The 21,964-nt window shown below is 40.3% G+C and overlaps 2 long non-coding RNA genes across 2 annotated transcripts in view; one reads left to right on the plus strand and one right to left on the minus strand.

Moving 5' to 3' along the window:
• Positions 1–21,964, minus strand: part of LOC309625511 — a 291,352-nt gene that overhangs the window by 81,929 nt on the left and 187,459 nt on the right. Inside the window, exon 3 of the long non-coding RNA XR_014242548.1 lies at positions 16,029–16,131. This is a non-coding gene — a long non-coding RNA (uncharacterized lncRNA). The remainder of the gene's footprint in view (positions 1–16,028; positions 16,132–21,964) is intronic.
• LOC309625521 lies at positions 1,840–16,719 on the plus strand. Its single transcript, XR_014242560.1, has 2 exons — positions 1,840–1,921; positions 14,674–16,719. It is a non-coding gene; the product is annotated as an uncharacterized lncRNA (long non-coding RNA).

Consider the following 21,964-nt stretch of genomic DNA (forward strand, 5'->3'; position numbering starts at 1 on the left):
AGCCTGTTCCAGGAACTGCCTCTCTTCCAATTAAAAAATGTGTTTCCATGTCCTTCCCTGACCCTGCTCCTTGGCCACAACTGGCTGATCTAGAGGTATGCTTCTCTGGGATCCATTTCCCACCCCACCGCCTTTTCCTTTTTTCCAAACAGATTCTGAGAACGAGGTGCTTGTTTGGGTTGTAGAAGCTGTGGGCTGGCACTCCTGGGCACCTTAGCTGGTAGTGCTTCTTGATGTGTAGGGGATGCCATATCCAGGAAGAGAATGAAGGTGACAGGCAGAGAAGCAGAGACAGGTGGGAGGTGTGGGAAGGAGCATTTCCCTTCTCATTTCCAGGTTTTCCCATGGCCCAAAGGTAACAGCAGCCTGCTGTTGGTGAGTGTCCCAGTGACTTTCCAGTCAAGCTCTCTGTTGCCTAGGCTACTTGGAGGTTAGTTTGTGTCTCTTGAGATCCAGAGACTTCTTTCAGAGATATGAGTTATTGGAATGGTCTAGGCGAGGACTCAGGACAACTTGCTGCAGAGCAGGGGGAGGAATGAAGGGAAAGGGGTGGATGAAGGAAACTTTGAGAAGATGCACGCAGTGGGACTGAACTGTGAGGATGTCGTAGTTGGTGGATGCTCAGAGAGAGGCAGAGATGATGGACAACCTCACGGGATCACTGGCACAGAGGAAGGGTCATTAACAGGGGGCTTCAGGGAAAAGGATTCATTTAGTTTTATGCTCTAAGAGTTAAGAGCTGCCTAAGCACCCACAACTATATCCCTACAGCAGCCAGAAATGTCAGCCCTGTGCCATAGGTGGGAAGGGGTTACAAGTTCAGCCTCCTCTGAATATGGGTGGCTCCTGCTCAGCTGCCCACTGTCTGTGCAACCCTGGATGCAACAATGCAACTCCAGTTCCGTAAGCCCCATTTTATTATAACCTGGTATAATATCTAACTGAGGATTTTCACATAGATTAAATGAGAAAAGGCACTAGAGCCTAGAACAAAGAAAATTCTCAGTTAATGTTAGCACAAATCAAAACCAAATGAAAACAAAAACTTACAGATCACTAGGTTAAGAATTTATCTTCTTCTGGGAAATTCTATTCTTTATATCCTATTAACAAAAGGAAACTGAGGAAATTAATCCTTATTTGTACTTAGGTTTTTTTTTTTTTGATTAAAATTGAGATTGTACTGGTTTGTGTTTGAGGATCAGGGAATGGATATGAACAATTTGTATGGAATGTAAATTCCACTAATTAATGATTAACATCATACACCCTGCACCCCCTACCTACTCCTAATTTCAGTCTCTCACAGCACATTAACAAAGTTATTAGGAAAAAAAGGATGACTATGACAAAAGATGTCACAGAGAGCACACAATTCTGACAGGGAGAGCCAGGATCAGGGAGTAGTTTTCTTTAGGAAGCAACTCTGCTAAAATCCAACATGGGTAAAGAAATAATTTAAAATGTTTAAGACAGATTAAAGACATGTCTGTGACTCTAAGTCGCCATTTATTGATAGTATGCTTTGTATGATAGGATATAAAACCGTGAGCGCAACTTAGGGAAGGTTGACAGCTAACAGTCAAGCCTTGCCTTGATTCAGTACCCCGCTACTTTCTGATTGTACAGAAAGATAAATAATCAGCATAAGGTTTACATCTTAAAGAAAAGTATTTGTACTTACCTAAATATGTTTTAAAAAGTGGGATGAGGTGGAATTTCCTCCTTCTGAAAAATGGGTTTCTCCAATTACTAAAATACTTGCATTTACCAAATTGTTGATTAAAATATTCCTCTGGATGGTCCAAGAAGAGAGGCAGGGGCCACTCACAAGACATGGTCTACGTTAGTCCTCAGACGTGGCTCCTTTCTCTCCTGCCTCGTCAGAGATTGGACTCTTCACTTTCTCCAATTTCTGCAGGTAAATCTTTTGTTTCTTTTTATTTTTAAATTTTTATTTAATTTTTTATTTTTTGATGCACTATAGAGATCTGATTCAAAAACCTTTTGTTTCTTGATTAGTCACTTGAGCCTGTTTACCTTGCTCTTCTTTTGTTTGTACTTTTATTTTTTCTGAAGATTTTTCTTGTTGCCCTGCTGCCCTTTTTGGGATTAGTTTCCACTTAGTAGGAGCAGGCTTAGTGACAAACTTGCTGATCTCTCAGGCCTCTTCTTCCCTCCCCTGTGGCTGAATGAACCTCTGTGAGATCTAAGTTTCCAGGAAGAGTGATGCTATAGCAATTCACACTTATGGGAACACCAGAAAAACAGGGAGGGTAAATAATGGCTTCAAATATTTTGATAATCCCGTACATTTGTTTGTATAGTTGACTGTGGATTTCCAAGAATGCGGAAGAGGAGGAAAAGGAGGTAAAATTTAATGGGCCAATTGTAGGAAATAAAATTTCAAAGCTAAGAAATACGATCTAGAGGCTTTAACAAGACACACACGGGCTGATACTATAAGGAGCTGTGGCCGCATGTGGAGTTCATCAAGTCAGAGGAGTGGTTCGGGCACCTTGGAAGGGGTCTGCAGGGGCAGGCTCACTCCCGATGCGCCCTTTCACTCAGACTTACAGATGTCAAAAGTTTCCGAGGGCTCTGTTCTCTGTGTCTGCCGCACAGGAAAGTGTGGCCACGCCTCGCCTGTTGCCTTGGCATGGCTCAGAGTGACCACAACTTGAGAACAAATGCCTGGTCTGTTGATAGATCTAACAGAGGGATTTGGAATTGGGATTGGTGGATTTGCCAAATGAACTTTTGTTCTCTGCTCTTCCTCATAGACATCTCCGCATGCCTCATAATGTCATGCTAAAGTTGGCAGCTGTATATCAAAGAGCAATTAAAATCTCATTTCTGACGTTGAATGCCAAAAAAGCAACATTTCTGGTACTAGCCTGGCCCCAAAGGGGAGAACATACAAGTCTTCTTACTCATCCGTATTTTTTCTTTGAAACCCAGCTAACTTATTATCTCTTCAGTTTTAGAGTCTTCTCTGAATTTCTTAATCCACCTCATCTTTCCCTTTTTTTGAAATCTTTTGGTCTATATCTCTTGTACTGTGGAAAGGAAATGGCATTTCAGAGACTAGAGTTCACATGTTATGTTATCTTGAATAAATTCCAGCTACCATTTAGACAAGGATTAGTAAATGACTGGTGATTGCTACATTACCTTTATATTTTAATCTTCTCTGCAACTGATAGGACTTCTTATTACCTTGACATTTTATGGATGGGGAAATAGAAGTTCAGGGAAAAGAACTTGCCTGAGATCACATGGCTCGTAGGCGACAATGCTGTCAGAATTGAACCTGAATTTCCTACTTATTGTGCTGTACTGACTCCAGGTTAACTTTTCTGAGCCTTAGTTCTGTCATCTTTGAACTAGAAATAGTAGGGTAATTGCAATGATTCAATGAGAAAGAAAGCCTGAAGTGCTGGGTTCAAAACATGTGTATATGCAATCCCTTTCCCCACTCCTTCATTAATTAAGAGTTTTATCATGTGCTATCATTTCTCTTCTCATATTTAACAACTCCATTTCCACCCAGATCTTGAATTTTCTGGATATGGTGGCTCTGTCTTATGCAGATTCTATAGGCATCAAACAGCACATACAGATGGTGGGATGACTTGATTTTGATAAGTATGTTGTCTCTTTCTCCCCTTATGGGTATGTCTATTAGCCTGGCATCATGATACACTGTCAATCCTGTGAAACTGAGGAGGTTTAAGCCTTGTTTACCGCAAATAGAAGCTCATAACTATAAGATCACCACTCCTGGAAATTAAGTCCAAGGAATAATCAAACAAGTTTCCAAACTATCGATATTCGGATATTTTCTTCAAAGATTCTTGGGACTTTAATCTTTCTGTCAGCTATACAAAAGTATATACAAAAAGTATTATAAAATAGGCAAGAGTGGGGACATATCCAGATGTAGGTAAGGTATTTTCTGCCTCTCTGAGCTACTTGCCTTTAATAATTTTTGAGTGTTGCTTTCCAGTGAAGTGTTTTAGTAAAAGAGAGAGATGTGGGAAGTAAAAGATGGAAAAAGGGAAATGTTCAAGGAGAAGGGTAATTGGTATTTGGTCCTTCATTAGTTTCTAGCATTTTCCAGTGGCTTGGGATATTAGATGGTGGGAGAATGTGTGTCTATAGTATGGGTGAGTCAACGGGTATGGGCCCGTGATTCTCCATCCTGGCCACACATGAAAATAACCTGGGGAGAATTAAAAAATGCCAATGCCCAGGACCAAGCCCAGACCAAGTGAATCAGAATCTCTTGGAATGATGCCTAGGGAATATTTTTAAAAAATCCTTCAGGTCATTCTCATGTGTATCTGAGGTTGAAACAACCAACCTTGAGAGTTAGCCAGACCAGGCCCAGAAACAAGCTGTTTTCCTGGCAATGTCTCTGGGAGAAGTGATACAAGACTACAGTTAATCTTGAAATAAAGGATGGTGGACAATTTCAGGGACCCCAAAAATGTGCATTCTGTGTACTTTTTTGACAGACTACCAATTATGTGTGTTGACAACAAACTGATTTCCTGTTAGAACCACAGGTGAAAGACCTGGGGCAAACATCTCCATGTCTAGAAGTATTAAAGAAGTGTAGACAGGATAGAGTAAGTGTATTAGAAATAAGCCTTCTTTCTTTATCCTTTACAAATACATACCTCCAGAATACCCTTCATCTTTGGCCTCTCTTTTTTGATCTTGAAAATAAGAATGCCCATCATTTCAGTTCTCTCCCTCCTCCTATGAACCCTACTCCTGTTCCATTGTGAAGAGGAGTTTACGTTTTCAATTTTTCCTTTGAAAGTTATTTCTACCTGTTCATTGTAGCTGTAAATGGCACCATTATCATTTTCTTTGAAAGTCTCTTCAGTTGAAAGATAGTGAGATGTTGTGGAAAGAACATGGGTAGGGATCAAACAGTACTGTTTGAATCCGTCATCTGTTAATGAATTCTGTGACTCTTGGCAAGTCTCTTAATCTGAGTCTCAGTTTCATATTCTATAAAATGGGAACAGTAACCCTGACCTTGAAAGGCTGTTCTTGAGAGGTTATGAAAATAAATGTAGGTTAAACATGTGTCAGGAACATAATAGTTGTCTGCTAGGTGTTGATAGTGCTGTCTTTTTTTTTTTTCCTTTAGTACATTTCCTCAATTTCAGAGAGGAATAACAATGTTAAATTGCTATAGGAAGAAGTCAGACTAAAACGCCACACACTTAAAGAATTCCTATTCACAACAACAGATCAAACACAAATCATGCCAACTCTCTATATAACTTAAATGAAATAAAGGTGGTAAAAACTACTGGTTCTCTAGGAATAAACCTACCTAAGGAGACAAAAGACCTGTATGCAGAAAATTATAAGACACGGATGAAAGAAATTAAAGATGATACAAATAGATGCAGAGATATACCACGTTCTTGGATTGGAAGAATCAACATTGTGAAAATGACTCTACTACCCAAAGCAATCTACAGATTCAATGCAATCCCTATCAAACTACCACTGGCATTTTTCACAGAACTAGAACAAAAAATTTCACAATTTGTATGGAAACACAAAAGACCCCAAACAGCCAAAGCAATCTTGAGAAAGAAAAACAGAGCTGGAGGAATCAGGCTCCCTGACTTCAGACTATACCACAAAGCTACAGTCATCAAGACAGTATGGTACTGCCACAAAAACAGAAATATAGATCAATGGAACAGGATAGAAAGTCCAGAGATAAACCCACACACATATGGTCACCTTATCTTTGATGAAGGAGGCAAGAATATACAGTGGAGAAAAGACAGCCTCTTCAATAAGTGGTGCTGGGAAAACTGGACAGCTACATGTAAAAGAATGAAATTAGAACACTCCCTAACACCATACACAAAAATAAACTCAAAATGGATTAAAGACCTAAATTTAAGGTCAGATACTATCAAACTCTTAGAGGAAAACATAGGCAGAACAGTCTATGACATAAATCACAGCAAGATCCTTTTTGACCCACCTCCTAGAGAAATGGAAATAAAAACAAAAATGATCAAATGGGACCTAATGAAACTTAAAAGCTTTTGCACAGCAAAGGAAACCATAAACAAGACGAAAAGACAACCCTCAGAATGGGAGAAAATATTTGCAAATGAAGCAACAGACAAAGGATTAATCTCCAAAACATACAAGCAACTCATGCAGCTCAATATCAAAAAAACAAACAACCCAATCCAAAAATCAGCAGAAGACCTAAACAGACATTTCTCTGAAGAAGATATACAGATTGCCAACAAACACATGCAAGAATGTTCAACATTATTAATCATTAGAGAAATGCAAATCAAAACTACAATGAAATATCATCTCACACCAGTCAGAATGGCCATCATCAAAAAATCTACAAACAATAAATGCTGGAGAGGGTGTGGAGAAAAGGGAACACTCTTGCACTGTTGGTGGGAATGTAAATTGATACAGCCACTATGGAGAACAGTATGGAGGTTCCTTAAAAAACTAAAAATAGAACCAGCATACGACCCAGCAATCCCACTACTGGGCATGTACCCTAAGAAAACTATAATTCAAAAAGAGGCATGTACCAAAATGTTCATTGCAGCTCTATTTACAATAGCCAGGACATGGAAGCAACCTAAGTGTCCATCGACAGATGAATGGATAAAGAAGATGTGACACATATATACAATGGCATATTACTCAGCCATAAAAAGGAACAAAACTGTGTTATTTGTAGTGAGGTGGATGGACCTAGAGACTGTCATACAGAGTGAAGTAAGTCAGAAAGAGAAAAACAAATACCGTATGCTAACACATATATATGGAATCTAAAAAAAAAAAAAAGAAAAAAAATGGTCAGAAGAACCTAGGGGCAAGACAGGAATAAAGATGCAGACATAGAGAATGGACTTGAGGATACGGGGAGGGGGAAGGGTAAGCTGGGACAAAGTGAGGGAGTGGCATGGACATATATACACTACCAAATGTAAAATAGATAGCTAGTGGGAAGCAGCCGCATAGCACAGGGAGATCAGCTCGGTGCTTTGTGACCACCTAGAGGGGTGGGCTCGGGAGGGTGGGAGGGAGGGAGATGCAAGAGGGAAGAGATATGGGGACATATGTATATGTATAACTGATTCACTTTGTTAGAAAGCAGAAACTAACACAACATTGTAAAGCAATTATACTCCAATAAAGATGTTAAGAAAACAAACAAACTACTGGTTCAGGGTTTGGAACACAGTAGGCAGGTAATAAATGCTACTTTTTTCCTATTTTTACTCCTATTTTTAGGAAATTTTCCAGGCAAGAAAGGGTATGCATATACAGTATTATATGTTAATAAAACATTGTAATAATCTCCATTTTTGCTTTTAAACTTTTGTCACACTGTAACTTTCAGCACTCTTTCAGCATTAGGACTTCATATCTTAATATCTCACCCTCTCACCAATTCCCAGATAATTCCACCTTGATTTTGAGCCTCGAGTTTAGTCCTCCCCTCTATTCCATCTACTGCCATTATTCTCGGGGATTTCAGCAACCATTCTGACCTTCCAATACGCTGGCATTATAACTCTTTGTCCCTTATTTCTTTTTATTCCAGTATATCTGCTTAAATGCATGACCATTGTTAGAAATATCTCCACTGCTAGTATCTTAATTCTATGATCCTCCTTTCTCAACAGAGCTACCTTCTATTCTTCCACTTTCCCATCCCTAATGTATACTAGACCTGTTTGGACACACAATTCCAGGTGTGGTACACAGTCTTTGACATGGATACATAAGGAAATTGTCAAGGGTCATATTAAGCCAGAGAAATCAAGCTGGTTCTAGTGCCAAGCTATTTTAGCTTGTTTTGAGGACCTAAAATAAGAATTCTTACTATGAGTGTTAACTAATATTTGTACACACACAAATGGTATTGAGCTATAGATTGTATTAGATGGGTTCACACAATACTACAGCAGCAATTTCTAGAGACGCCAATCCTTCCACTGGCTTCTGTCTATAATTTTGCTGTTGACTATGATGTAGCACCATCTTCAACGTTGTCCTGTCTCTGATTTGATCTAGATCAAATAGATTTAAGTAACTTTCATATGTTGGAAACACAGGGGTTAAACTAAACTGACCTTGGGGGAATAGAGCAGAAAAAGAGTAGAATGGAATCATCCCTCTGTCACATTTCTTGAGCCCTTACTATGTGTCAGGCACATAGGTTCTGGGTGTGGAGGTTAAGGATGATGAAGAGCTGACCATCTAGTAAGCAAGACAGTAGGCAGACACAGATGGCTGTCCAAAGAGGTATTTCTAGCTGCTTCCTGGCTCACAGTTTTGCAGAGATATTCATTGTGCATGGTTACAGTGGGTGGGGTTGTGATTGGCCATAAGGGCTGCCAATTTAGAATGTTCTCTGGCACCTTTTATACACAGAGAACAAAGATGTCTGGAGACACTCTAAATGAGTTTTCAATTTGTGAGCTGCTTGGCATCAGGTTAGAGTAGGTGGCAGACAGAGTTTGGTGTCAGGTCAATAACCCAGATTTATATGCGCATATATTTGGAATTTCCTTAGGGATCACTCCTGGAAAGGACATCTACCCTGGGAGAATTATAATGCAGGTGAGCTTAAGTCATTAGATGTCCCATTGTTATCTGTCTTTAAGTTAGCCATTGAAAATGAAAGAAATGCAGATACACAAAATGCTGGTGTCTGACTCTTCAATAAGAGATTTGGGAAAAAAGGAGGCAGCCTTGAGCACCCCCCCAAAAGTGATAAGGACAGTATTCAAACTTATTTGATCTCTCCAACTCCTGGGGTTCACCCAAGGGAAACTTTTTCCAAGGGTCTTTGGAAACAGAACTCATTCTCCCTGTATTTGTTTCTAAGGAGGAAGTCATTAAGCAACCTTCAATCTCTTAACCTTTTTGGTACTCAACAAATCGTTAGTGAGAAACAAGAATGTACTTTTTCGATGCCCTTTAGTGTGCGGAGGGGAGTTACCACAGACCATGTTTAAAGGAAAAACCTCCTGTTAAGGTTAGGTCTGGTGGTCTCTTCCCTAGAGCTCCTTGCCAATGGGCTTATTTGTAGAGCTACCAAGAGGACCCCTAAAGTACTGACCACATGTGCAAGCTAGTCTATTCTGGAACTAAAAGCAGGAACTTTAAAAATAATCCATGTATGTTTGTTTTATCCATTAAATAATTTTCGGATTGTTTTTGTGGAAGGCAACCATGCTTTCTCATGCAATGCTCTTTGTAAATTTCTACTCCCCTTTAAGCTTCAACTCAAATATCACCTCCTTTGTAAAGCCTTCTCTGACCCAAACCCAGCACTCTTATTTGTTGCTGCATCTGCTCTCTCTGACCCTTTCAGGTGTGCATCATGACAACGATGACCTTGCATTGCAGTGGTTTGGGATGAGTCTATCTTCTCACTTGACTTGTATCTCCTTTAAGTAAGGCTATCTATAGTACATAGCAGGTGCTCGATAAATTTATGAGGAAAGAAGTATTCTTGGGGTCATTTTTGATCTAATAGATGGCCCACGGGGCTGACCCAGTATGGCATTTCTTAATGTTTTTGAGTAGAGAAATATTATAAAGGTAGAGATGGATTTAGATTGTATAGGTTCAGTCATTCACTTGACACCTTCATGATTTTATTGCATCTGTTACCACATATACTATTAATCTTTCTTTTTCTTTAGGTCAACTCATTTCTTTTTCTTGAAAGAAAAAAGTTAAGAAAATTTGGAACATGTGTATAACTTGCCATAAATAGAGGAAAAATATCCAAATGCATTGAAATATGAGTGCTTATCTATATGACTAGTGATGAGTGGACCACTCTTTAGGAAACATGGCTCCAGAGCTTTCACGAACCACCATTTTCCTTCCTCTAAAGTATCCTTACTACTAAGCATGTTGTCAATATTTTGGGTATGTCTCCACTACAGTACTTTACATGGCAGAAGGGAGTAGACATGCTCTCCAGCCTTCCCCCAAACCCCTACAATCATCTCCCTCCCTCAAGCAAGAGTGGGCATGCCACTCAGGGTGTTCTGGTGCATAGCCTCAAAGTGGCCCATTATAAATTTCTCTGAAATATTTATTTTTGTCTTAACAGTCATAAACATTTTGTTTCCACACCAAAGTATATATTTGTAATTATATTCATACAAAAATAAATGTTCTTCCAAATATTTGAGTAAATTGATAACCTTGGATACTGTTTATTTGGTGATTTTGAGTATAACCAATTATGTACTACACACTTTGAGAAACATGGTCTTGAGTAAAACACATATTAGATGGTCTTCATCTTAGTACGAAGATGTGGTTTGGTAAGAGCTTTCTCATTGAATGACATTGAAACTGAAATCCAAGGAGACTGATATTTGTAGAAAACTCCAGAAAGAATTTATCTACTGATAAACAGTAAGAAGTGAAAAACAGAGGTGGTTATTTAGATCATTCTGGACCAGACTTAAAAATTATTTACTGAAAATTAATTCTGGAGGCAGTTGATAACTAGTTTTTATCTGAATGGCAGAGGCCGAAGAGTCCCTCTTCATTTTATACAAAGATGTTATTTATTCTCATTGGGTTTGGTCACTCTCACCCAGGCCCCATTGATGGCATACAGTAGGACAGGGTGGGAGTGGTTCCGTGCCATTAAACTATACATTCTTCCCATTGAAAACACCCATAGATTTTGTGAATAGTGTGCCACAGTAGTCAGTGACTATGTAGAGGTTTTCCATTCGTCAGTTGACTTCAGTATAACAGCTGGGAGGTCTGATCTAGACTTTTTCTATATGGCTAAACTTACTGAATAACTGCTAAGTGTTGCAAGTACATTCTGAATTAGGGCAGAGCTGGGACTTGGAATTTGACTCATAGATGTTTATTTTTTGGCCAATCTGGTTCTCATTTCTAAATTTAGAAAAAGGAAAGAGAAGCTCTTGGCTTTAATTTAGTATTGTTTCTGTACTTACTGCTAGTGGAGCTGGCTGGCAGGTTGATTAAACCATCTTCATTTAGCTGGTAGGAGACTTGTAAAATTGCCTAGAAGAATAAGCCCCTCAGGGGAAAGCAAACACTGGATGGGAGTCAGTTTTAATGTTTCAGACTTGGCTTCAAATGAAACTGTCTGCATGGTCATTCTTATTTAACAGGAATTTCAGGGGTTTTAGTAGTTTTAGAGGACAGGATCAAGAAAGTTTTAATTATTTCAATGTAGCATGCCTAATCTTATGTCATGGGTGTGTGTGTGTGTGTGTGTGTGTGTAGAAGGGAAATGATGGCCACTTAGAGTAGTTTTTGTCAGTGGCAGCATTGCTGGCCAAGTCCCAGGGAGTAAGATTTGGTGGCGACTGACCTTTGGGCTGAAGAAAATTAACCCATGTGCTATTTCCTAGTCTTGTTGGCCTCAAAAACCATCAGTAGCTTACCCTCAAAAACAAAAGAAACTGGGTCCCCTCTCTCCCGTGGTGAGGGCTGATTTGTCTACTCCTCATTCGATGACCAGAGACACCAGTGAGAGATAAAGTCAGGATCTCTGCTCTGACCCTCCATCAGGCCTATGGCCCACTTCTTTAAATCTACAGTTAGATCTTGGGAACCCAAGAACACAGCCACCACTGATCCACTGTCAATCTGCCTTTGAGTAAAAACAGATGTTACACCTATACTGAGTCTTGTTTCTTGACAATCTTTTATCTGTAATCTTTAGCAAATGCCCACAAATGCCAGAGATGCCTCTCCTTTGCCTCTTCTCCCAGTGGTCTAAGGCAGGTATGAGGGTGAAAAGCTGAAGTCTCTGTAGCCCACCCTGTTTTTCAATGAATCCTTTCTCCATCTGGCTCAGGGGAAAGAAGAGGAGCCATATGGGAGACAGCATGCTCTGCCACCCTGTACAAGCCTCCTCAAAAGCCAGAGAGAGGAGGAGTCGGTTAGGATTTGGAATTGGCAGACACTTCCGTATCTCTAGACAAGGGGTAGGTCAGACAGCTAACAGGAAACTGAACTCCTCCTACAACTGCCTAGACACAACACACGTCCCTGCTTCTATTTAGCCAGGCCTTTGTCAGGCTGGTGCGTGCACTGGGAACATGGTAGGCTGGCTTCTGAGCTCTGCTCCACGCTGGCTGTGTGACCCCTGGCACTCACAGAGGCTCACCTCTCGTAGCCCGTTTCCTCATAAAAGACGGTGTTGGATAGTTTTCTAAGGACACTTTTAATTCAAATTCTATGATGTGATTAAACTGTGAGATGGGGAAAGGAAAGTTCCCATAGGTGGAGAACCTTGGAATGAAAATACAAATTTCTAAGGAATGTTCAGGTCTCTTCATTTTTACCTTTGATTACATTTGTCACCTCCATCACTTCCTAGAATTTCTACTTCTTTGCTCTCTGAACTTCAGCAAATTGCTTAGCACCTCTACATCTCTGTTACCTCTTCTAGAAATTGGGAGCAATGACACCACCCATACAGGGTTGTGGATTTTGGTATCTTTATTTTGAGGACTAAGTGCTTATATATTTAAAGTGCCTAGCATGGCGCATGCTCATGGAGGAGTGCTCAATAAACGTGAATTTTCTTCACTTTCCCAACACCATACACAAAAACAAACTCAAAATGGATTGAAGACCTAAATGTAAGACTGGATACTATAAAACTCCTAGAGGAAAACATAGGCAGAACACTCTGACATAAATTGCAGCAATATCTTTTTGGATTCGACTCCTACAGTAATGGAAATAAAAAAAATAAATAAATGGGACCTAATTAAACTTACAAGCTTTTGCACAGCCAAGGAAACCATAAGCAAAATGAAAAGACAACGTACAGAATGGGAGAAAATATTTGCAGATGATGTGACCAACAAGGGATTAATCTCTAAAATATACAAACAGCTATACAGCTCAATATGAAAAAACCAAACAACTCAATCAGAAAATGGGCAGAAGATCTAAATAGACATTTCTCCAAAGAAGACATACAGATGGCCAAAAGGCACATGAAAATATGCTCAACATCACCAATTATTAGAGAAATGCAAATCAAAACTACAATGAGGTATCACTTCATACCAGTCAGAATGGCCATCATCAAAAAGTCTACAAAACATAAATGCTGGAGAGTGTGGAGAAAAGGGAACCCTTCTACACTGTTGGTGGGAATGTAAACTGGTACAGCTATTACGGAGAATAGTATGCCTTTAAAAACTAAAAATAAAGTTACCATATGATCCAGCAATCCCACTCCTGGGCATATACCCAGAGAAAACCATAATTCAAAAATACACGCACCCCAATGTTCATTGCAGCACTATTTACAAAAGCCAAGACATAGAAGCAACCTAAATTGTCCACCAACAGATGAATGCATAAAGATGTGGTACATAAATACAATGGAACTTCACTCAGCCATAAAAAAGAATGAAATAATACCATTTGCAGCAACATGGATGGACCTAGAGATTATCATACTAAGTCAAGTAAGCCAGATAGAGAAAAACAAATATCATGTGATATCGCTTATATGTGGAATCTAAAAAAAAAAAAAAGATACAAATGAACTTATATACAAAACAGATCCACAGACATAGGAAACAAACTTATGGTTACCAAAGTGAAAAGGGGAGTGGGCAGGGAGGAACAAATTAGGAGTTTGGGATTAACATATATACACTACTATATATAAAATAGATAAACAACAAGGACCTACTGTATAGCACAGGGAACTATATTCAATGTTTTGTAATAACCTATAAGGGAAAAGAATCTGATTTATATATATATATATATATATATATATATATATATATATATATATATATATATATATATATCACTTTGCTGTATACCTGAAACTAACACAATATTGTAAATCAACTATACTTCAATAATTTAAAAAAAAAAAGAACGTTACTGATGCTCCTCAGAGCAGGATTATGCCAAAGCAGAGATTTTCTGAACGTTCTTCATGCTCCCTAAAGCTGTGTAGGTGAGAGAGAGGAAGACACTGCAGACTGGTGCAATTGTGCCCTCTTTGCCACCCACCTCCTCCAGGGCTCTCCCTACCTCCTGAATCTTATACCCTCCTTCAGAAGCTGGCTCCCCGGTCCCCACTTCTGTGGATGCTCCCCTGGTTACTCTCACCAAAAGAACCTTCTTCCATGTCTGGAGTCCTGTCACCTTTACTCTCTGAGCCTACTTTTCACTTACACTGTGAAATATCTTTTGTATTTCAAATTGCCATTGGTATTTATATATCCTTTTGCTATTAACATTGTACCTTTCTCTGGCCTCTTTAGGCCAGATTTCTTGAGGGCAGGAAGCTTGTGTTTTTACAGCTCCCTAAACATAGCACATATTCCACTGTGGGCAGAACCCATGGTAAGACATAATTTTACATTTTCATCTGTTCCCATAGCAGTGTTGTCTCCTCACATCCTTACTATTCTTAATTAATATTGAATTTTCTCTATAGTCACTCTGTTTCTTTTCATCACAGCATAGATGAGCCTCCTAAATTTGATTTGTGTTACATTTAGAAAGATTATTTTACTTTTCTCTTCTCTTTACATGTAAAAATGAGACCATGCTTTTGTTTTCTTTGCCTTCTAGATGTCTCTCTGAGGTCTCAAAGATCTAGTCCTAAACTCTCCTCCAAGACTTTTAAAGGTGGGTAATACATTAGTCTTCCAATAACGAGACCTTTTCTTTAAACTGAATGTCATAAACGTCCTTTCCATAGACTGGGCTTCATTATCGTATTTCAAGTATTCCCGAAAATTGAAAATGTCAGTCTCACAAATCAATCTCCAGTTTGACCTATTCTCCACAGTCAAATCCAAACGCCTCCCTTAAAAGTTCTGCATTCCTTTGAAGCTAAATGATACAAAAAAAAAGTCAGAAACACCCTTGCATTTGAATCACCACAGTCTCTCTCTGCTCCTATGGGCTGATTCAGCAGATTGGCTCCTGGTGGAGAGCACTGGTTTCCCAGCTAGTCTCCGGCCTATTTAAAACAGACAGAGGCATCTCCAAGGCGGCTTTGTCAAAGGCCAAGGACATTTTTTCGGCATAGACTCCGAGCTTCTTGCCACATAAACAAATAGAAGGATTTCACTTTAGCTTCCCCAGGTTTTTGGATTGACAGCAAATGGTAGGAGGGATACGGAAGCCAATAAGGCAGCCCAGGGCAGCTAGAAGCCCAGAAGGAAGACGGGAATTATTGGCTCTGGCTCCCTGCTCAGGGTGAGGCTGTGAGCAAGCCTCAGCCATGAAAGAACGTCTGGAAAACCTCTCGGCTGGACATTCCACCCGTAGACTCAGAGGCTGGATGATGTAGGAATGAAGAGAATCTGCCTTGGATTCCTTACGTTCAGTGACTATGTCTCACCTCTCTCTACACAGTGAAATCACCTGTGAGGCTGTTAAAAGCTGCCAGTGCCCGGGCCGCACCCCAAGCATGGTTGTTTCTGAAAAGACCTCTAGGGGATTCGTACATGCAGCAGGGATGGAGAACCACTGATTGGTGATAGTGAAAAGTCAGATTTTCTTTTGAATATCTTGACTGAGTTCTTTTTCTTTCACTTCTATAGAAGACTTTTTGGGGTACATTTTAACTGTTTATAACATACACTCTATTATCTCCCTAACTCCTATGCTTAGATAGCCCCCCTTCGGGAGTTAAAATAGTGATCTCTCTATTTCTATCTATCTATCTACATACACACACACACAAACACACATATATATGAAACTTATGTATAATCTGTGTAGTTTTCACCAGCAAATGGCTTACCTTGAATTCAATAAACCACCTTTTCTATCTTGGATAGTTCAGGAGTTAGTGGTTGCAGTATGTTGGATTACATACTGGAAACCAAGTGTCATCAGACTTGGGTCTAATCTGAACTCTATTATGTGATTTTGGGTAAGTCTTGTATATTCTCTTTGAGCCACAGTTTCCTTACCTGTGAAATGAGTGAGTCAGAGCAGGTGTCCTCCAAGGTGATTTTCGGCTCTAGTGTCCATTGGTAACATTCGTATTCACTGCTAAACATCACAGAGCAAGACCTACAGAAGAAAAGGAAGCTCTTTTTTCACATATGGCTGGAACTAACCTCTTGCCTAATCTTTAGGAGCTGTCTTCATGGCCTATGGCATTAAGAGAAGATCAAAGCCTACCTTTGAACTTCCTGGATGCTTGTCCCAGCTCTGCCTATAATCTTTCTGGGGAAGACTAATTTTTAAATTTTTTATCCATATAAAATGAGGAATCTGTCTTTAGAATGCTAGGGCTTTGTTTCCCAGTGTGTGTCCTCTGGAACACTAGTCTCACAAGATAGGCCTTGAAAAAAGGTAATGGAGGGGCTTCCCTGGTGGCGCAGTGGTTGAGAGTCTGCCTGCTAATGCAGGGGATGCGGGTTCGCGCCCTGGTCTGGGAGGATCCCACATGCCACGGAGCAACTGGACCCGTGAGCCACAACTATTGAGCCTGTGCGTCTGTAGCCTGTGCTCCACAACAAGAGAGGCCGCGGTGGTGAGAGGCCCGCGCACCACGATGAAGAGTGGCTCCCGTTTGCCACAACTAGAGAAAGCCCTAGCACAGAAACGAAGACCCAACATAGCAATCAATAAAAAAACCAAAAAAAAAAAAAAAAAGGTAATGGAGATCAATAAATTTGAGAAATGAGGCACAATCTAACCCTCCTCTTAGTGATTCATGATACATAATTAGTGTTGTAAGTGTTGTACCAGCACTTAGTAAAGATATCTGCTTAATGTTGTTCAACACAGTTTGCTAAGGAAGTAATCATACTTGTTTGAGCAACCAATTAATATCCCAGGTTCAAGGAACACATGTAGGGAAATGTAGCTTGCTGCTCTGTGGCTTACAAGAAGCCTTGGGTATTCCTATCATCAGTGATATTTTCGATATGGTGACTCCCACCCACCCCATTTTCCTTGGGATGCTGTTGCTACTGAAGTCTACATCACACCTTCTGTGGGTCTATCACTCCCAGCCTCAAAACCCAAAGCTTATGAACCTCTCTGGTTGGTTGAGCAGATCTGGAGAGGTCATAGATCACCTGGGAAAAAGAATGGAGGGACAGGATGCACTCTATGTAGAATTCACTTGGTAATGCATGGCAGAAGAGAAGAGAGAACTTCCATGGTCCAAGATAGCTGAGAAGGCAGGTAGACCAGGGACAGTAAGACCACAGGGAAGGCAAAATTAGTTACCTTTCTCTGTTAATCATGATCTTTGATTAAACATATTGATATAGACACTTTATTTCGAGGATATAGTTTTTACTCTTTTTGATGGGTTTTTCTTAAAGAATAAGAGTAGGGTAGATCTAGGAGGGATCTTAGAAATCGCTGGGTCCAAATATGGCAAACAGGTGTAATGTATGGTGCCAGCTCTGAGTAACAGAGGCTGCCTGGAGCACTGGTGGAGAAGGACATTGGGGCTATATCCTGACTTGATAGATTAAAATTTTGTGCAACTCCTAATGATAACTGCCATTTGTAAGGTGGTGGTACAGTGTCATGTGAGTGGGGTGTTTTTTTGTTTTTGTTTTTAATGGCAAGGGTGTCGTGGGTTCTTTTTTTTTTTTTTTATAAATTTATTTATTTATTTTTGGCTGCGTTGGCTCTTCATTGCTGTGGGCGGGCTTTCTCTAGTTGCCACAAGTGGGGGCTGCTCTTCGTTGTGGTGCGCTGGCTTCTCATTGCGGTAGCTTCTCTTGTTGTGGAGCACGGGCTCTAGGCACTTGGGCTTCAGTAGTTGTGGCTCACAGGCTCTCTTTGCAAGCCACAACTACTCTCTCTTAACCACTGCACCACCGGGGAAGTCCCATGAGTGGGGTGTTTGCCATTCCTTATGACGATGAAGAAATCACTTGCAAAGGGAATATACTTGCCCAAACTCATACCAACTGACCTTTTTTTTGTTTTGTTTTGTTTTTTTACCTCCCTTCTCATTTACTGAGCATGAACAACATTCTTGATATTTAACAGGTAAAAGTGTATAGACTATATTCTTTGAGGTTGTCTCAACCCAGTCAATGTATACATTCATTTGCTAAATATGAATAAATAGTGAGAGCAAATTGGGATCAATTATACCCCAATTCAGGCCAATTGCTTGCACTTACCTTTGCCTCTATTTGTCTATGCAAACATGGCCAGTGTTTGTGACCAAATCTGGGGCACTAAGTCAGTGGTTTGAAAACATTTGGATTTTGTCGCTTTCACATTTTGAAACCTGGGAAAAGGCTAACACAAACTGGCATTTGGGAGCCAAATGCTCCAGCTTCCCAGAGGCCTCTTAGGCCTGACCTCCAGGTGCTTTCTAGTCCTGACGTGTGCTTTTAGAGAAATATAGTAGATGATGGGAGCCTCTAGAGAGGAAAGTGCTTCCGTTCACTACATTTGTGCCCCCAAACACAGCCACAAATGTGGCTCTCTGATGGGGGCCAGTACCCCACTTCAGGACCCTGGTTTCTAGCTCCTTGACTGCTAGCCTTGGGGGGTGACTTCACTCACCCCTCTAGTTCTGTTCCAAATATTCCCCCTATCTTCTACCTCCAGGCACACCTCAGCTTTTATCTTCCTCTTTGGCAGATCTTTATCCCAAGATAAAATCTTGAGATCTTATATGCAACACACAGAAATGAATTGCCTGCTGAGATCAGGAAAGCTTTCAAATCAGGCCTTCTGTCCAACTACGAAGAACGTGTCCCAAAGAGCCAGTCTCCTTAACTGAGCCCAACGAATATTTTCCTTAAAGATTATCAACATCCAGTTCAGTTGCTCATTACAACATATGTAGCTCTCTACTCTGCAAACTGATAGAAAGCTGGAATAAGCTCTTTTCCTTTAAAAAGCTATTCCAATATACGTATATTTATATCTTCACAGAAAATATTCTAGAAGATGATGCACCACACTTTAATTATGGTTCACTTGGAGAATGGGAGTGGGGGAGGGGCTTGAGGTGGGTTTCATTTTCTACTTTATACACATCAGTTTTTTAAAAAATAAGAGCATATTTTCTAATTGGAAAATAAAAATATTAAGCAAATTTAGAAAAATGAAAAAAGGATTCACAAAATCTTAGAGATGAAGAGAACCCAAAGTTCACTGAGCACTTTGATTCAAAATCTGGTGTGAATCTTTGTCAAATAATTTTGCATGCATCTGTGTGTGTCTGTGTGTGCGCGTTCACTGGTTTAAGGTTGCCAACTGTCCTTTCTTAGAAAGAACTGTTCTTTATTCTGAATTATGTCTCTCTTACATTTTTGGTGTTAAAATGTCCTTTGGTTTATGAAATAATAGTAACAGTGAATGATGATTTTTTTATATCCTTACTTGATATAATAAATAGTTGGAGATTCAATGTGAGTTCTTAAAACTTTAGACACTTATGAGTTTATTATAGTTATAGTCTTGAAACTACTCATATTAGCAAGTTTCCCATTTTATAGATGAGGGCATTGATATTCAGGGATGTTGTGAAGTGCTCGTGATAACTGAGTTGTGTTCTCTCAAACATACCATGCTCTCAATTTTAAAAAAATTATTCATTATTCATATAATACTTGCTTACTGAGCATATAACATTTATTGGACTAGGTGTTAGGAATAAATATAAATAAACAGATATATCCTCTTGGAGCTTATAATGTAATATAATGGCTAAAGCAGCATTAGTTTACATACCATGTGTAAATCATTAAAATAATTTTCCTCTTCAGTACATAAATGAGCCTTATAGCTTCTTATTTATTACATATCATCATTTCTTTATCTACAGTTTATTACTATTCTTTGCTTTGTCCATAATATTGGCATCTTGTCTTGCAGGCAGAATGAGTGTGTGTGTTCATTGTAAAATATTTAACCAATATTTAAATATACAGAGAAAGAAGTGAGAGTCTGTTTCCATTTCTCACAGCCCTCCAATCCCACTCTGGTCTCTGGAATTAACCACTGTTAATAGTTTTGTGGATATCCTTCCAGAGCATCTTCCTTAGAGTATACACATAGATTTGAGGTTACTTCTCTTTGTTAAGTAGCTTTCCTCATATAATTATCTATTTCTTGTACTGTAAACTTGCTTTATCCCAGTTACAGTGATCCTATCATTTCTGAAAACAGGATCATCAACCACCCCTTCACAATTTTGCCTAAATATAGGTCGTTCTCAACTTAAAAAATAAGTTGTGTTCTAAAGGCTTTTGTTTTATAAGCTGACTGGAATGTGTTTGCTCATAAAAGGATCTACAAATACGTTTTACACAGTGGTTGCAACAGCACAAGAGAAAGGTCAATATGGAAAAGAACATTTAAAGACTACATGCGAGAGAGACCTTCAAGATGGCGGAGGACTAAGACATGGAGATCACCTTCCTCCCCACAAATACATCACAAATACATCTACATGTGGAACAACTCCTACAGAACACCTACTGAATGCCGGCAGAAGACCTCAGACTTCCCAAAAGGCAAGAAACTCCCCACGTACCTGGGTAGGGCAAAAGAAAAAGGAGAAAACAGAGACAAAAGAATAGGGACAGGACCTGCACCTCTGGGAGAGAGCTGTGAAGGAGGAAAGGTTACCACACACTAGGAAGCCCCTTCACTTGCAGAGACTGGGGTGGGGGGAAGTGGGGGAAAGCTTCAGAGCCATGGAGGAGAGCACAGCAAGAGGGGTGCAGAGGGCAAAGCGGAGAGATTCCCGCACAGAGGATCGGTGCCGACCAACACTCACCAGCCCGAGAGGCTTGTGTGCTCACCCACCGGCAGGGATGGGTGGGGGCTGGGAGCTGAGGCTCGGGCTTTGGAGGTCAGACCCCAAGGAGAGGACTGGGGTTGGATGCATGAACACAGCCTGAAGGGGCTAGTGCACCACAGCTACCTGGGAGGGAGCCTGGGAAAAAGTCTGGACCTGCCTAAGAGGCAAGAGACCATTGTTTAGGGGTGCACAAGGTGAGGGGATTCAGAGCACCACCTAAACGAGCTCCAGAGACAGGTGCGAGCCATGGCTATCAGTGCGGACACCAGAGATGGGCATGAAACGCTAAGGCTGCTGCTGCAGCCACCAAGAATCCTGTGTGCAAGCACAGGTCACTATCCACACCTCCCCTCCTGGGAGCCTGTGCAGCCCGCCACCCCCAGGGTCCCGTGATCCACGGACAACTTCCCCGGGAGATCACATGGCACGCCTCAGGCTGTTGCAACGTCACTCTGGGCTCTGCCGCCGCACACTCGCCCCGCACTCTGTACCCCTCCCTCCCCCCGGCCTGAGTGAGCCAGAACCCCCTAATCAGCTGCTCCTTTAACCCCGTCCTGTCTGAGCGAACAACACATGCCCTCAGGCGACCTACATGCAAGGCTGGGCCAAATCCAAAGCTGAATCCCAGGATCTGTGCAAACAAAGAGGAAGGGAAATCTCTCCCAGCAGCCTCGGGAGCAGCGGATTAAATCCCCAGAATCAACTTGATGTACCCTGCATCTGTGGAATATCTGAAGAGACAACGAATCATCCCAATATTGAGGTGGTGGACTTTGGGAGCAACTGTAGACTTGGGGTTTGCTTTCTGCATCTAATTTGTTTTTGGTTTTATGTTTATCTTAGTTTAGTATTTAGAGTTTATTATCACTGGTATATTTGTTTATTGATTTGGTTGCTCTCTTCCTTTTTTTTATATATAGATATATATATTTTTTTCCTTTTTCTCTTTTTGTGAGTGTGTATGTGTATGCTTCTTTGTGTGATTTTGTCTGTATAGCTTTTGCTTTTACCATTTGTCCTAGGGCTCTGTCCTTTTTTTTTTTTTTTTTTTTAGTATAGTATTTAGCGCTGGTTATCACTGGTGGATTTGTTTTTTTGTTTGGT

This window comes from Balaenoptera borealis (assembly GCF_965194805.1).
Source record: "Balaenoptera borealis genome assembly, chromosome: 3".
Lineage (NCBI taxonomy): Eukaryota > Metazoa > Chordata > Mammalia > Artiodactyla > Balaenopteridae > Balaenoptera > Balaenoptera borealis.